Source organism: Lithobates pipiens, unplaced genomic scaffold (assembly GCF_037356315.1).
Source record: "Lithobates pipiens isolate NorthernLeopardFrog02 unplaced genomic scaffold, aLitPip1_a1.2 Scaffold_18, whole genome shotgun sequence".
Classification (NCBI taxonomy): Eukaryota; Metazoa; Chordata; class Amphibia; order Anura; family Ranidae; genus Lithobates; species Lithobates pipiens.
The window spans coordinates 503,117,151-503,134,645 of record NW_027507758.1 but is presented as its reverse complement, the minus strand read 5'-3'; the positions used below and the strand labels follow the sequence as shown (position 1 = coordinate 503,134,645).

Genomic DNA, 17,495 nt, shown 5'->3' with positions numbered 1-17,495 from the left:
TGTCTGCCTCCCCTCATGTCTTCTGACGACGTGCCAAAGCGCTCCAAAATAATAAAATACCATTATGCCAATGTTTATTTTTTTGCTACATAGATTTTATGAATTACAGTTGTGACCTTTTTCCTCTCTGTATGCCATTTCTAGCAATGAGGCAATGATGACAACTCTTCTGAAGAGCCGGGCTGTTTACAAAGTATGACCATGGACAAGGAAGTTACCAGTAATGGTTATGGGCATGCAAAGCACCAAGAGCGTTACAAATGCATAAACACACAGGTGCTGCCAGATCCAATCCTCAGCTAGCACTTCAACATATCAAGTCACATGCTTACATATAGTTTATTTTCCTCTGGAATTGGAGTACAAGGTGAGTACCAGCTTCATACACAGTGCTTATTCTGGATTGTGTGTGTATGGCTATGGGCTAGTCACCGATAGGCCTGACTCATAAAAACATTTATTGACCCAGAAGACATTTTCTCTTATTAGAATTTATTTTCCCAGGGAGAACGTCTAAGGCTTTCCTAGCGGTACCTCCACTACTTTCATGCTGAATCACATTCTAACCAGACCTTCCAGTCTCATGTTGATGAGGTCAACTAGAGGGGAAACGGTCTTCTCTGAAGGGCAGTATTTTAGTTCAGGAAAGACTGCATGAGGTTTGAAAAGTTCAGTAGATGATCATTCACATCAAAGCAAGCCATGTAAAAACATTGTCTGCCTTTGGTCTCCTTATGCTACATGCGAAGTACAACATTGATTTAGGTCACTGACTCCATAATTAGATTTTTTTAGTTCGTAATCAGGAAGTCAGACATAGAATCAACTGGTGTATTTTTTTTTTCTAGGAAATTAATCTGTATGAATTTAATCTAAATATATAACCCTTATGTGGCATGCAATAAGAAAAGTCACATTTTGTTTTTGTTTGTTTTTTCCTTGGGAACCCCAGAATCCTCCTACACCATAATTCCTGGCTATGCAACTTACCACCTTGGAAGTTTGGGTGTTCTTGCCCTGCTGCTGCATCCGACACAATAAAAAATAAAAATAAAAAATAGATTGCAAAAGAATATAAAGAAAGCACAAGACAGCCTTATAATAGTGGCAACCTCCTCCAAGACTCCAAAGCCAATAGTAAAATAATGGTTTAACTCTTCAGACTAATAAATATTAGAAATCACATTTGCAAAGCAAGTTAGCAATAGCTATGTGTGTAAGAGCTATAGAGATATAATATATATTATATATATATATATATATATATATATATATATATATATATATATATATATATATATATATATATATATATATATATATATATATATATATATATATATATATATTAGTAATTCTATAAATGGCAAAGGTCGCTGGCTTGAAGTTGGAAAAATGAGCATTGGGCCAGGAAATACAAGAGAGAGTGTCCCATATATTATAATATAATATAATATAATGTATATACACACACACATACACACATACACACACACGTTTGTTAACACACACAAAAAAACAGATCTCTTAATGAGAGCCGGAAGCTGAAACACTGAACATTCTCTCTACTTGCTTCTAGTAATCAAAAAGCTGTTATGATTGTTTTTCGTTCTCAGTAACTAAGCAGGATTTAATTCACACGGGTAGCAACAGCAAGCTGAACAGGAAGATGTATCTCGACAAGCTGAGGCCAAGTGGGGCAAGATCAGCACTGAAGCTGGAAGAATTCCAGCTCATGGAGAGAGATCATGTTTCCACGATTCCGTTCAAAATTCTTTAGAATCCATTCAGCGCAACAACTTTCTCTGTGCTGAGATGGCATCCAACAGTACAACTGGTCTTTGGATTCAGTGCTCTAGACTCTGTTGCTGTTATGTATTGGTGCCCCATAGAGTTCTATGGAGCTTATCCCAAAGTCAGAGATGAGTGGGAGAGGGTTCCATAAAAGTCAATGGGGCGCAGCCACGACAGTGAAGACTTGCAGCAAAGGATTTAAACAAACAGTGAAAACTGAAGTATGCATCAGTGGAGGGGGAGAGTGGGTCAGGGGCAAAAGGGATATGTGCACTTATCTCTTAACCGCATGGAGATCTGTGTGTGATACAGACGTTATGCTGACACACTAGGGTTGATTTACTAAAACTGGAGAGTGCAAAATCTGGTGCAGCTCTGCATAGAAAACAATCAGCTTACAGTTTTTTTTTCCTTTTTTGTCAAAGCTTATTTGAACAAGCTGAAGTAAGAAGCAGATAGGCTACCATATACAGCTGCACCAGATTTTGCACTCTAGGGTTTTTAGTAAAAGTCCTTTCACATGGGCGGTCCACCCAGCTCCGCTGATTCCAATTGAGCAGGCGGATGACAGGTCTGTCTCCGCTAACTGTGCAGAGACATGTCACCGCATAGGAGTGAATTGAGGTTCCGATCAGGTCCACCTGAAAAATTGACAGGTGGAAGTGATCAGACAGCCTATGTGAAAGGGGCCTAAAGCAACCCCAAAAGGGTTCCTGTCTGTTATTTCCCTAAAAGCACCGATAATGTAAACCTTGCCCTGCAATCTGTAGGCCTTGTTCATAGTCATAGATAAACAATGCTCTCTGTCAGATTATCGGTACATTAACTGCGTCTTTGGTCACCATAAGGGTTTTTTTTTTTTGTTTGTTTTTTTACAGACCCAACTTCATATATATTTACCTCTAACATTGATGATGAATTTCCAAAAAACTTTTACCCATTTTCTGTAGAAGGAATACCTGCATCCCTCCGGTACCTAGTAATATGACCAATGTAAAGGTGTTACCTAATATTTCAATTATATTTTTTTGCCACACAGACTAAACATCTTTTCAAAATACCTATACAAAGTGTAGCACATTTAGCACTGAGTTTTTACACCAAAAATGTAAAGGCATAAATCTGCTAAATTATTTAGTGGCCAAAAAAGGATAGTGTTACACTATAAAAGACAGCAACCACCAAACCTAAGCGACTGTTTAGAAGTTAAGGTGGAACTTTGGCCAATACTTGCAAATCTCCTGAAAGAAGCTGCCAACAAGTAATATGCAGACAACTAGAGTGGCCTGCATACAGCATATGTCCCTAGAGGACCTGGGGTAACCAAAAGGCAATCCATCATGGGCAGCACAGTGGCTAAGTGGTTAGCACTTCCCTCTAGCAACATTAGAGTCATTCGTTTGATTCCCAACCTCAGCACTACCTGTACTGAATTTGCATGTTCTCCCTGTTACTTTGTGGGTTTCCTCCCACAAGTACTCTGGTTTCCTCCCACAATCCAAAGACATGCTGCTAGGTTAATTAGCTTGTCTAAATTGGCACTAGTAAGTATGAATGTGAGTTAGGGACCTAAGAGCAGGGGCTGATGTAAAACGTAGGCCAACAACTGAGACCCGATTATGAATTATGAGTAAAGCTGTGTTTTCAATAAAGCATATTCACGTGTACATATGCTTTTGGAGATGCATTGGGATTGAGACTTGTCTATGGGAATAAAAATAAAGCACAAACAGATCTCAAGCGGACTTTAATTGATTTTAGAAGCTTATGTACAGTAGCCTTAGAGATACTACCTCACAACAATAGAAAATGTCACTGGTGTCATCTAACTTAATTTTGAAGTGTTCCAAGATTAAAGCTGAATTCCAGGTATGGTTTGTATTGCACAGTTACATTGGACCTGCTTGGATTAATGTAAATATACATATTCCATACTGGTGGGATTGCTGTGGAAAAGAAGAACCACTGTAGAAGTCACCACTACTACAGTGGTTGCCACGGTTTTCTGGGTCCTGGGCCAAGTGAGCAACCTCCTGTGGCAATTATGCAGCAGGGTAGCCTCCGATTGGTCAAGTGGAGAGGCAGGGCAGAGACATCACTACTGTTACCTTGTTCAATCAAAAATGCTTTGCATATATTAAGAGTAATGCAAGGAGCTCTATGATGGCAGTCATGCCAAGCGAGCGACTGCTGTGGTTACTATGCAACAGACGATCGGGCACAAGACCTGGAAGGCCATGGCAAATGCTGTTGTAGTAGCAACTACCAACATGATTATCTGCATCCACAGCAGTCCAAATTCCTAGTATGGAATATGCATGCTTACACTGGTCCAAGCTGGATCTATGCAACCATACTTCAATTTTAACTGTAAACTGATGAAGGTGTACTGAAGGCAAACAAACACTCTTTTAGAACATTATCTTTATATTTTACAGAAATTAGGACAATTTCCCATTATAAATTCATATCTGCACAACTGGCAACTAAGCCTTTATATTTTGTAACATTTCTGCAAATCATCATCTGTGTCATCAGTAAATGCCATTTCTTCTGTGACTTAATTACAAGAAACAAATTAATGATGCCCAATTAATTTACTGGAGGCTACTAACCTGAACATTGCAGCATTGTAGGCAGACAAGCCCAGCTTTGCTCCATGAAACAGTCCATCCATTTTTCCAAAGTGCTTCAAAGCTTTGAGGTAGTAAAACAGCTTTTCAGAAATCGAAATCTCTACAAGGTGCTTTAAAAAAAAAAAAAAAAATAAGTATTAATATAAAATTTGCAAAAACCTGTAAGCAATGCCTGCTCTATGCCTATGTCTAAACGCACAGCTTCTAGAGAAAACTTATACATCTCAGCACTCATTAGCACTACAAAGAATGGATATTCCCATCACTGACCAGTTAAGAGTCCACATTTAAATGAAAAGATGTTTTTGAGATAACCTTATGAGATCAGTTTTATTGGAAAAAGTGACTAGTAACTGCATATAAATTTCATATAATCATATTTTTATATTCAAAATTGTATAATTTCCTTTGGGAAAAATCTATAAAGCAATAATGGACTTGTCATTCCATTGTGTTAGTGGTAGAGTCTAATGTCTTCCCTCAAGTCTTTTGGGAGGTTCAGCAGCTCAAATATGTAGAACTGCCAAAACCAATAAGAATTGGCAGGTGGTTTTTTGAGATGGCTTTAAAAAAAATAAAAAAAAATAAAAAAATAAAAAAAGCACCCCCTACTGCAAAAAGTTAAAGGGGTTGAACGGTGTATATCAAGACTGCCTAGAAAGCTTACTTTAGAACAAGGTTTATTGTTTGGAGGAGATTCACAATTAATTTTTTTATTGCAATTTAAAAATCATCATAATAAAATGAAACCATCTTAAATATGCCTACTTTGCAAACCAGTTGGGAAAAAGTAACGTGGATCTATGAACAAAAATATAATAATAATAATCATAAAATGACATGGTGAATGAAGTCTGTCACAGGTATTTAAGGTCCGTTCACACCAGATGCGCTGGCATGAGCTGAGTGACAACAGTTCAAATGCATTGTAGTTAAATAGCAGCAGATGACACCAGTGTGTTGCACTGCCCATCAGTAGGGCAACATGCCCTAGTTTTCGCATGTAAAAAGGACACAAAGTATTACTGTACAATGCAGTGCATGTTAAAATGCACAGAAGCACAACATACCAAATGCACATGCACTCAACATACACTGAGGTGGAAATGGACCCTAAAACAGTTTTCGTTTTTTCTAAACCTGTTACATAATTTTTTTTCACCCGATGATCCAGGTGATAGAGAGGTCCATATTTCACAATTTTTAATAGGGTAACAACACAGTAGAACACTGCAGGTATTTCACTGCAGAACTAACACCGTGGACAGGGTAGTCTTAGGCGAGCCATAGACGGTTCGAATCTTGGCCGATTCGAACCACGTGTGAGCAGCTGAATGTACCAAAGTTGATTGATCAACTTGGGTTGAACCAGCCTGCCAGATTCACTTGCGATTATCCCTAGCTACTGCTATAACTGCTATAACCATTAGCAATAAGCGGTCTTCTTCTGGCGGGGATGGTTTCCCCCACTGGGAGCAGACAATTGCTCGGCAGGAGGGATTCCCTTGTCACCACTGTCTGCAAATTTCTTTCCTGCAACCCATGGTCTTTATGGAAGAGTGGCAGAGGAGGAGTGGAAGAGGGGCAGGAAGAAAGCCATTGTTGAAAGAAAGCCATAAGAAGAAGAAGTCCTGTTTGCAATTTAGGAGAAGCCATGTGGGGGACACAGCAAACATGTGGAAGAAGGTGCTCTGGTCAGATGAGACCAAAATGTAACTTTTTGGCCTAAAAGCGAAACACTATGTGTAGTGGAAAACTAACTGCACATCACCCTGAACACACTATCCCCACCGTGAAACATGGTGGAGGCATGAGCTATTTTGCAAAGAAAAATGGGCATAAATTTCACTGTAGATGTGCAAAGCTGGTAGACACATACCCAAAAAGACTTGCAGCTATAATTGCAGTGAAAGGTGGTTCTACAGGTGGTAGTCAGTCGATCTCACCATCTGCTGCGCATGCTTCGCAGACTCATCCCTTTTATCCCAAAGAATGACAAAGCAGTGGTAGTTGGAACAATCATTAATTCACGACTGGACTACGCAAACTCGCTTTACATAGGATTACCACAATATCAACTTGCGCGATTACAACTGATCCAAAACACAGCGGCAAGGCTGATAACAGGAAAAAAACCCTGGGAATCCATTTCTCCTTCACTGAGGAGCTTACATTGGCTAACCGTAAAAAATCGGATCACGTTCAAGACCCTTTGCCTCACCCACAAATGCGTGCATGGAGAAGCTCCGCAATACCTAATGGAGAAAATAAATCATTACACACCAAACCGCAGTCTTCGATCAGCCAACAAAAACCTCCTCCTCGTGCCCAAAGCCCGGTATAAATCCAAGGGGGATCGGAGATTCGCTGTCCAAGGGCCTCGGCTATGGAATGCTCTACCAATCAACATCCGCCTGGAAGAAAATCACCTGGCTTTTAGGAAAAAACTCAAGACCTTCCTCTTTTAGCAGATGATCAAAGCTCGCCACAGCGCCTAGAGGCGATTCAGTTCGCATTGTGCGCTATATAAGTATTTCATTCATTCATTCATACAAAAGTATTGACTCAGGGGGGCTGAACACACTTTTCACATATGTATTTGTAAACAATTTATCATTTTGCTTCTACTTCACAATTATGTGCCACTTTGTGTTGGTTTATCATATAAAATCCCAATAAAATCCATTTATGTTTTTAGTTGTAACAAGACAAAAATGTGGAAAATTTCAAGTGGTATGAATACTTTTTCAAGGCATTGTAAATGCTATATAAAATACTACTAATGATACAAATAATAATTATAAATAAACTGTTTCTGATTCGTGTTACCTGAAGCTGTAGCCACGCACCAAGAAACTAACTAGAAGATCATTTAGGTGAAAGAAGACTCTGCCCATATACTTGTCCAGTGCGGAGCATCTGCAGGTCATGTGACCTTATTCCGTACACTGGAAAAGAAGGCATCATGGGACACTCTCTCCTGTATTTCCTGGCCCAACCTTCCCCACCAACGCTGAGCTTGGTCTGATTTCATTCTCATTTTTCTAACTTCAAGCCAGCGACCTTTGCAATTTAGAATTACTGAGAGGTGTGTGTGTGTGTGTGTGTGTGTGTGTGTGTGTGTGTGTGTGTGTGTGTGTGTCAGTCTCCATAATACAGCGTGGAAGGCACTTTTTTTCTTAAATGCAAGTTGGAACTTCGCATTACAAAAAAATAAAAAATTAAGCGAGTATAATCTACAGTGGGGTGTAGAAATCTTATATATTTTAGGCACCGGATGCTGGAATAGCAAAGTCATGAAGCATTGGAGTGTTCAACATGTGCTGACCTGTTCACACATGGGTGGTAGGTAATATGCCCACATCTAAAATACAGAAGAGATAAGGTCTACCAAGCCCACATGCAAAAAAATTCTTTAAAAAAAAAAATGTTCATCAGTGCCAGCGTCCCTGCCCCCAGTGCAGCAAATCCAGTTCTCAGGGCCAACTGGCAAAGGATTAAAGGGAGATAAAGATAAGCGTAAAATTCACAAACGCCTGTCCTCAGCTCAGCAAAGAACTGAGTCTGACGAAGAACAGAGTTTATTTTTTGTAATACTGTAAATGAACAGAAAAAGTGTTCATGACAAACACTTGAGATGTTTCAGCAAGGTCTGACCTTAATCCATCAACACCCAACAAAGCTAAAGTAACACTGTGCTATGCTGATAGGCAAGGGTGACAAGAAGAAGAATTGTTCCATAATGCGAGATATGCACCTGTAGGGGGTAGAAAGCAATTACAGCTAAAATATAAATAAATCATATCTTAGCAAATACACATACATCTATACACACACACACACACACACACACACACTATATCTTGATCTATAAAACTTTTACTCTGGGCACCAATGTCACCAAAATAAAAAATAAAATACTAGAACAGCCAGAACAATTTTCCACCATAAACTTTGTCTACATCGCTTCATCAACACTTCTCTCTACAGTGCTACTCCTTGAATTCCTGTGTTATTCTGAAAAACATCTTGTGAATACACTCCCGGAATTCTTCTATAAAAAGTAGAAGTTCAGCCAAAAACTAACTCTTAATCTACTGGCAGCCACAATCTAAAACTGATCTATCAAACCCGGAAGAATTTACCCCCTTCCTGACCAGAGCACTTTTTGCGATTCGGCACTGCATCGCTTGAACTGACAATTGCGCAGCCGTGCAATGTGGCTCCCAAACAAAACTGACGTCCTTTTTTTCCCACAAATAGAGCTTTCTCTTGGTGGTATTTGATCAACTTTGCGGTTTTTATTTTTTGCGCTATAAATGAAAAAAATAAAATTGTGGGGAAAAAAAAAAAACACACCACATTTTTTACTTTTTGCTATAATAAATATCCCAAAAAAAAAAAATTGTTATATATATATATATATACACATATATATATATATATATATATATATATATATATATATATATATATATATATATATATATATATATATATATATATATATATATATATCAAACACACCTTTTTCCTCAGATTAGGCTGATACGTATTCTTCTACATTTTTGTTTTTGTTTAACCAAAAATAACACAATAAGCATTGATTGGTTTGCGCAAGTTATAGCATCTACAAAATAGGGGATAGTTTTATGTCATTTTTTTTACTAGTAATGGCAGCGATCAACGATTTTTATCATGACTGACATTATTGCAGACACATCAGACAGACAATTTTGACACATTTTTGGGACCATTGCCATTAATATAGCAATCAATACAAAAAAATTGCATTGATTACTGTAAAAACGTCACTGGCAGTGAAGGGGTTAACCACTAGGTGGCACTGTAGGGGTTAAGTGTGTCCTAGGGAGTGATTCTAACTGTGGGTGGGAGGGGCTGCGTTTGCGACACATCACTGATTACCGTTCCCAATTACAGGGAGCGCGATCAGTGTCATTAGGCAGTGTCATTCTTTACCATGAGACGATTGCGGGTATGCCCGCAGACAGAGTCCGCGGGTCCCACGATCACGGTCACGGAGCTCGCGAGCTGCCTCTTAAAGGTCAACCTACAGGTACATTAATCTGCCTGTATGTGCCCTTCTGCCGCAGTATATCTGTGGGAGGCCGTCGGGAAGCGGTTAAGGAGTTGTAAACCCTCAAGTTTTCACCTTAATGATATGCATTAAGGTGAAAAAACCTTCTGTAGTGAGACAGGCCCCCAGAGCCCCCCCCTTTTACTTACTTGAACCCGATCGTTCCAGCAATGGGTATGAGCACAGCAGCTGTCTTGGGTCCTCATTGGATAGACTGACTGTGGTCAATCAAATCCAGTGACACGGAAGATAGGAGGCAGGGCAGAGTCCTGCTGTCTGTCAATGGGGAGCATGTCTGCATGAGTGCCCCCATGGAAAGCATCTCTCCATGTGGGCACTTAAGAGGAGGAGCCAGGAGCACCACTAAGACCCCAGAAGAGGAGGGAGGATCGGGCCCACTCTGCAAAACCCTTGTACAAAACAAGAGGCAAGTATAAAACTTTTTTCTTTTTTTTTTTTAATATAACAAAACGAACCCTTACAACCCCTTTAAGCAAAAAAACGCTATAAATACCTTTTCTGAAGGCAATCAGGTCCGGTCTCCATGAGTGGATGCTCTGTGGAAGAGACAGTGGACAACAGCTGGGAAATGCCTGGGAAGTGAGGTCACCCATACAGTTAATAATGGGCTTCCATTGTTGGCTGCTAGAGATGGCCTTGCGGTTCGCCCCATGGTCAGTTTGTGGCGAACTGATCGCATTCGCTATTCGCCCAACCGGCGAACATATTGCGCTATTCGCGGCCGCCATATTATTTTACATTGTGAAGAACTTTGACCCATGACACATCCATCATGTGGTACAGGACAGCCAATTGAGACATTTCAGCACATGGACATACCCCCTACCTTATAAACAGACCTGATCTGGCTGCCATTTCACATTCTGTCTTTGGTCAGTGTAGGGAGAGGTTGCTGTGTGGAGCAGGGACAGACTGTAGTGACACAAATCGCTAGCTATTAGGTCCACAAAGTCCTTTTAAGGACTGGTATAGGTGTACTATTGTTTCGTGTGCAGTATATCAGGGTGTAATACACTTATAATATACTTTAAAATATAGAAAGCATATTATAGTGCATTTGTACTGTTCAGCATTGTGACTGCTGACTTGGCGGTTCTGCAGCGATACTACAACTACAAAGAGTGACAAACGCAATTAGAAAAAAGTATTATAACTAGTGTGATAGACCAGTGGCCCCCCCCAAAAGACAGATTCAAGCACGGTGTTATATACCTTCTTCTACATATACTGCGCTTCTCTAGAGACTTTTGTCACAGGGTCATTTAAAAAATGACAGGCAGAGGAAGAGACAGGCCCATTCGCAGGGATGGTAGGGTAGGAGCACCAGGCCGGAGCCAAAATGGAAAGTTGCAGAAGGTGCATTCGATTAAGTCAAAGGACGCACCAGACTTGGTTGAGTGGCTCACTCAGCCTTCCTCTTCTGCACCCTCTTTATCCTCTGCTGTGTGTACCGCCAAAGACACTACCAACACATACCCTCCGCTTGAGGAATTATTTTCCGATCCATCACAAGACATTTCCGATGTGCAGCCATTCTTAGCATTGAATCAGGAAGAGGAGGTAGCAACAACCGCCACTCAGCAGTCTGACAACAGTACCCAGATCAGCCCAAGGAGGTTGGTCCCCGCTGTTGCCGACGTCGATGATGATGTGTCTATGGATGTCACATGGGTGCCCACAAGAGAGGAAGAGGAGGGGAGTTCAGAGGAAGAGATGGACCAGCAGATAGGGAGGAGAAGCAGGCTGACCTTACATTGCATAGGAGGGACAAACCAAACTGCTAATGTATCAGGAGCGAGTCATCAACCATGTACGGTCACATCTGGCGCTCCCAGGACGCCGGCACATGGCTCCGCAGTGTGGGCTTTTTTTTTTTTTTTTTTAACGTGTCCGCTGTTGACAATAGTGTTGCCATCTGCAGCCTTTGCAATCAATGCATAAGTCGCGGTAAGCCCAAACACTCACCTAGGGGCGACCGCCTTAAGAAGGCACATGAACTCCCATCACCGAGCCCAGTGGGAGCAATGCCGTCAGAACCGACAAAGCCACACTCCAGGCTCTCACCGTCTAGCCTCTTCTACTTATCCTGTCTCTCCTCACAATTGTCCTCCACTCCACCTTCCATCATGCCGTCCTCACATTTTTCTGGAAAAAGGCAGGCTTCTGTGGGTCAAATGTTCGAGGGTAAAAAAAAAAAAAATAAAAAAAATAAATAAAAAGAATGACGCCGCCGGATAACCCTCTTGCCCAACGGTTAACCGCTGGCTTGTCAGAACTGATAGCCCGCCATACTGCCATATAAACTGGTGGACTCCGAGGCCTTTCGAAAATTTGTGGCCATTGGAACACCACAATGGAAGGTCCCAGGAAGGAAAATATTTTTCGCAGAAGGGCATCCCAGAGCTATATGGCCATGTTCAGCGGCAAGTGAATGCATCTCTGGCACAAAGTGTCGGGGCCAAGATACATCTGACCAGACACGTGGTCTAGCAAACAAGGGCAGGGAAGGTATATAACTTTTACTGCCCACTGGGTGAACCTTCTGACGGCCATCAAGCATGTAACCCATGGCACCCGTGTAGATTTGGTTTTACCTCCACGGATTGCATGCAGGCCTGCCTCTTCTCCTCCTCCTACTCCATCCTCCCTCTCCTCCTCGGCTGACTCCTCCTTTTCTGCCGCTACCGTCTTTTCCGCTGCACCGCCCAAGATCCCCAGAACCTATTCGACATGCCAGGTGAGACGTTGCCATGCTGTGCTGCATCTGTTGTGCCTGGAAGCCAAGAGCCACACTGGCCCTGCACTCCTTTCAGCTTTGCGTTCACAGATCAGTGGCCAACACCGCTCAATTTGACAGTTGGTAAAGTGGTGTGCGACAACGGTGCCAATCTGCTGAGCGTGTTGAAACAGAGCAAAATCACACACGTGCCATGCATGGCACACGTCTTGAACTTGGTCGTGCAGCGATTCGTTGTCAAATACCCTGGGGTCCAGGACATCTTGCAGCAGGCAAGGAAAATCTCAGCCCATTTCAGAAGATCTTATACGCCCATGGCTCGCCTAGCTGACATTCAGCGGCGACACAATCTGCCAGTCTTATTTGTGACTGCCCGACATGATGGAACTCAACCTTGTATATGCTCGATGGGCTGCTCCAGCAGAAACGTGCAGTTAAACGACTACCTGTATGAACTCTGCGGCAGGACAGGTTCTGGGGAGCTTGTTCTTTTTTTTACAGCGTGCCAGCGGCTGCTCATGCGTGACACGTGCAGACTTCTGCGGCCATTTGTTGAGATCACCAAACAGGTCAGTCGCAGCCATGGCGCCATCGTACCTTACGCCTTCTTTATGGAGCCTGCATTGCATCGTGTCAATGATCAAGCCATTGAGGAGCAGGAGCAGGAAGATGAGGCAGTCGCAATGCTGGATGAATTCCCAGGTGGGCTACTCCATCTGAGACAAGTCAACAACAGGAGTCTGAAGAGGAGTCAGAGGAGAATGGTGCCGGGGCAGATGAGGAGCAAGAAGAGCATGCTTTAAACCTTTCTGAGATGCCTGTTGTCCGTGGATGGGGGGGGGGGGGGAGGAGGAGGAGGAGGAGAACAAGGACGACATTATCCTGGATGAGCAGGAGCCAGGCCACCACACCGCTTCCAGTTTACTGCAAATGGGGGCCTTCATGCTCCAGTGTTTTAACAGAGACCCCTGTATAAAAAGCAAAAAGGGCAAGGACCAGTACTGGGTGGCAACGTACTTAGACCCCCGGTACAAACAAAAAATGCCGGAAATGTTACCACCATCACAGAGGGCCGTCAGAATGGAGCACTTCCAGGCCTTGCTTAGAGAAATGCTGCATTCTGCTTTTAAGTGCGCTGGTAGAGGAATTTCCACTCACAGAGAAACAGTTACGGATACCAATCCAACAGCACCTACAAGAAGAGGGTGGTTTGAAGATGTGTTGGTCACTTCTGATATGAGATCATTCTTTCAGCCGACCCATCGACAGCTGTCAGCCGGATCCAGCATCAGTGAACGCCTAGACCGACAGGTGTCCGACTACATCGGGTTAACGGCCGATGTGGACGCTCTGAGAAGTGATGGACTACTGGGTGGGCAGGCTTGACCTCTGGCCAAAGCTTGCACAATTTGCAATGGAACTGTTGGCTTGCCCCTCGTTCAGTGTCCTATCCGAAAGGACGTTCAGCGCAGAGGGGGGGGATCGTGACAGATAAGAGCACTTGCCTAGCTCGCAACAGTGTTGACTACCTCACATTTCTAAAAATGAACGAGGCATGGATCTCGGAGGAATTCAACACGTGACCAGTAGACCATGTTTGATTCAAATTCCTCATGACAGGCCACAAATATCCGCCACCACCCATAACATATTATGGTCCCAGTCTTAGGTTAATACAGCGGCATAAAAGGCCTATGTCCGTTTAATGCCTAATTTTTAGGGCCTGTAATGGCCTAAACTTATTTATCCTGTGAATGCCTAACGTACCTCCAGTCACAAAATACAAAGTTCTTTGCTGTCAGGTGAACGCCTGTTCACTCATGCTAATTTTTGGGGCCTGTACTGGCTGGCTGTGAATGCCAAATTTTTCAGACTGAAATTGAAAAATCAATGGGTCTGTAAACGTTACACTAAATTGTGGAATGGATGCGGACCCATTTTACAGATGTATTTGACATGTATTTACCGGCTGCTGTCAGTTCTGGCTGATTTAGGCCGAGCTATTACACTAAAACCGAGCAATATTACAAAAAACAAAGTACACGTTATAACAGTATAAACAATTTATATAACTTAAAAATATAATATAATATAACCTGTACTTTGTTTTTTGTAATATTGCTCGGTGTCCATTTATTAAAAGTCAGCAGCTGCAGTATTTATAGCTGCTGGCTTTTAATATTTTTTTCCACAGTGCAATCCCGCTTTAAATACCACCAAAAGAAAGCTCTGTGTGAAAAAAGGACAAAAATTTCATATAGGTACAGTGTTGCATGACGGAGTAATTGTCACTCAAAAATGTGAGAGCACTGAAAGCTGAAAATTGGTCTGGTTATTAAAAGGGGTTTAAGTGCCCAGTGGTCAAGTGGTTACGTGGTTAAAATGCACCCCGTCCTCCCGAGCTCGCCTGCAGAAGCGAACGCATACATGCGCAGAGCCCGCATTTGAAAACAATGTTCAAACTACACATGTGAGGTATCGCCGTGATCGTTACAGGAAGAATAATAATTCTAGCCCTAGAACTCCTCTAACTCCAAACATGCAACCTGTAAAATTTTTTAAACGCCACCTATGGAGATTAAGGGTAAAAGTTTGTCACCATTCCACAAGCGGGCACAAAAAAAAAAAAGAAGTGGACTAACGTTACTGTTATTTTATTTTTTTACTTTAAAAAAGGTGAATTTTTTTACAAAACAAAGTGCACTTACAAGACTGCTGCACAAATACGGTGTGACAAAGTATTGCAATGACTGCCATTTTATTCTCTAGGATGTTAGGAAAAAAAATATTATTTATATATATATATATATATATATATATATATATATATATATATATATATATATATATATATATATATATATATATATATATATATATATATATATATAATGTTTGGGGGTTGCGAGTAATTTTCTTGCAAAAAATAATATTTTTAACTTGTAAACACCAAATCTCAGAAAGAGGCTCAGTCCTTAAGTGGTTACACATGCACAATATTCCATAGGACACTACTCCAGAAATGAAACAGTCTACATACTAATGCAATTTTTAACACGTTAATAATATCATCTGGTAGTTTTTCTAACTTAGGGTTTCTTAAAACTTTAGTCTCTTGTATACCACCGTCATGGTATTGATTGTGTCTGGGTACTACCTCAAATACTGCCCCTATTTGCAAATCACACAGGGCGCCCTGCAACCTTTATGTACCATCCGTCAACCATGACAATTCTGCTCTCTTCTTCTGTTTACTTTCTGGGGTCCTTCTTTGGGTGTCCACATCACTGCCTGCTTGAACATCTCCTATTGGTGAGGCAATACTTGCAGTGGCCAGGTCCTCTATCAGACTCCAGAGAAAGAACTCACAGGGACGGTGAAGGGACTAGTGCCCAAGAAAAGAACAAGCAGGGAAAATGCCTCCAGGGCAGCAAATTAGCTTGGCTCATGCAGCAAACTGCGCGGACACAATCACACGTCAAAGTCGGACATGCGGGCAAGAGTGGATGCACGGATTCGAGCACAGAGGCTGTGCATTTGGATCTGAGCTTCTGCCTGTATGTCGGGATTTTGACACGATCGTGTCCATGCAGCTGCTGCATGTGCATCCACTTCTATGGGCTGTCTGCACGCAGCACCAAGGTGGATGCATACGCATCTGTCAGCAGCTCTGCATGGAGGATGGGATTACAGAAGAGTTTGGGGAACCCTGTGCTAGGAAAACATCCTGCAGCAGCTTACTTAGACCATAGTGGTCAAAAGAAAGCTCCACATAGCCCAGCAGGGGACTGGCAAACACATCCAGAAATATTAAAAAAACAGTGGTACTGGCACAAAGATTTGAGACGCTGACAAGTGGTACAAATTTATTCTCTAAAAGGCTCCATTCACACCAAGTCATGCTTTTTGCATAAGTGCAGGACAATATTTTTAACAATGGCTCCTATGGAACATGTTCACATCAATACATTTTTGTGCCGCTGAATTTTTGGAAAAGGGTCAGGGACTTTTTTCCTGCACCATGCAGTGTTTTGCATGTAATAGACTTCAATAGACTGCAAGTACTGTGGTTTTATAGCGATTTGCTGTATCCCTAACTACCGATGAGTCATCCCCGCCGACAGCTGAATGCTGGGAAAAAATTAAAAAAACAAACCACACACACAAACACTTGTCTGGGGGCTTTTGGAGGGGAACCCCACGAAAAAAAAAAAAAAAAAAAAAAAAGGAAGAAAAGAAAAAAAAAAAAAGTCCACACCGGATCCTTATCTGAGCAGTCTGGCAGGCCAGGTAAGGTGTGGGGGGGCGGGGAGCGAGCGAAGGACAAGGGCCTCTTCCTCACAACCCTGGCCGGTGTGGGGTCTGCAGGTAGGGGCTTATAATCTGGATGCCCCTGTTTAACAAATGGGGCCCCCAAGATCCCGCCTCCCCCTAAGTGAATGGAGTAGACCCCTACCAATTCAAAACAAGTAGTGAGACAATAGACAGTTTTTAACAAGTTCTTTATTAAAAAGATCTTCCTCCATCTTCTTCCAGTCCTCCTCCTCCTCCTCCTCCTCTTCCAGTTCTCCTCCTCGTCCAGTCCTCTTCTGCCACCGCCTACTCATTGAAAATAAAGAAAAAACGATCCTACTCCAAAAAGCTGGGTCCCGCCGATCTGTCGACTCTGATGTTGGATGTCTTATATAACTATGGGGCGTGGCCATCAGATAGGGTCATTTTTAATAAAAGGGACTTGTCAAAACTTTCTCGTTACACAACACTACTTTTGGTGAATGGGCGGGATCTGAGGGCCCCTTGTTAAAGGGCGCTTCCAGATTCTGATAAGCCCCCCCACAACCACTAGCCATGGGGACCACCCTCCCCCCCAACCCCCACTTTGAGGGCATGTGGCCTAGTATGGTTCAGGAAGAGAGGACCCTTTTCCTGGCCTGCATGCTCATTTAAGGGTCTGGAATGGCTTTTGCTATACCAGACCAAAGGGCCTGGTATGGTTGGTGGGGGGGGGGAACCCACACCATTTTATTTGTGAGTTATTTTTAGCTGACAAATTTTTTTTTTTTTACATTCCGCTGTCAGTGGGATGACCCGCTGACAGCTGATGGCTCATCGATTGTTAAGGATGCAGCAGCCAGCTTCCAGGCTCGCTCCTTAGAAACTGGTTATATACAGTGAATGTAAAAGCAAAAAAAAAAAAAAATGAAATCAT

At 42.2% G+C, this 17,495-nt stretch overlaps 1 protein-coding gene across 3 annotated transcripts in view; it reads right to left on the bottom strand.

Annotated features, from left to right (window-relative positions):
* PPP2R3A (protein phosphatase 2 regulatory subunit B''alpha) overlaps positions 1 to 17,495 on the bottom strand; it is a 295,427-nt gene that overhangs the window by 203,202 nt on the left and 74,730 nt on the right. For all 3 annotated transcript variants that reach the window (XM_077488675.1, XM_077488677.1, XM_077488678.1), the window contains exon 2: positions 4,410 to 4,540. The gene's annotated coding sequence lies outside the window, so the exon portion shown is untranslated. The remainder of the gene's footprint in view (positions 1 to 4,409; positions 4,541 to 17,495) is intronic.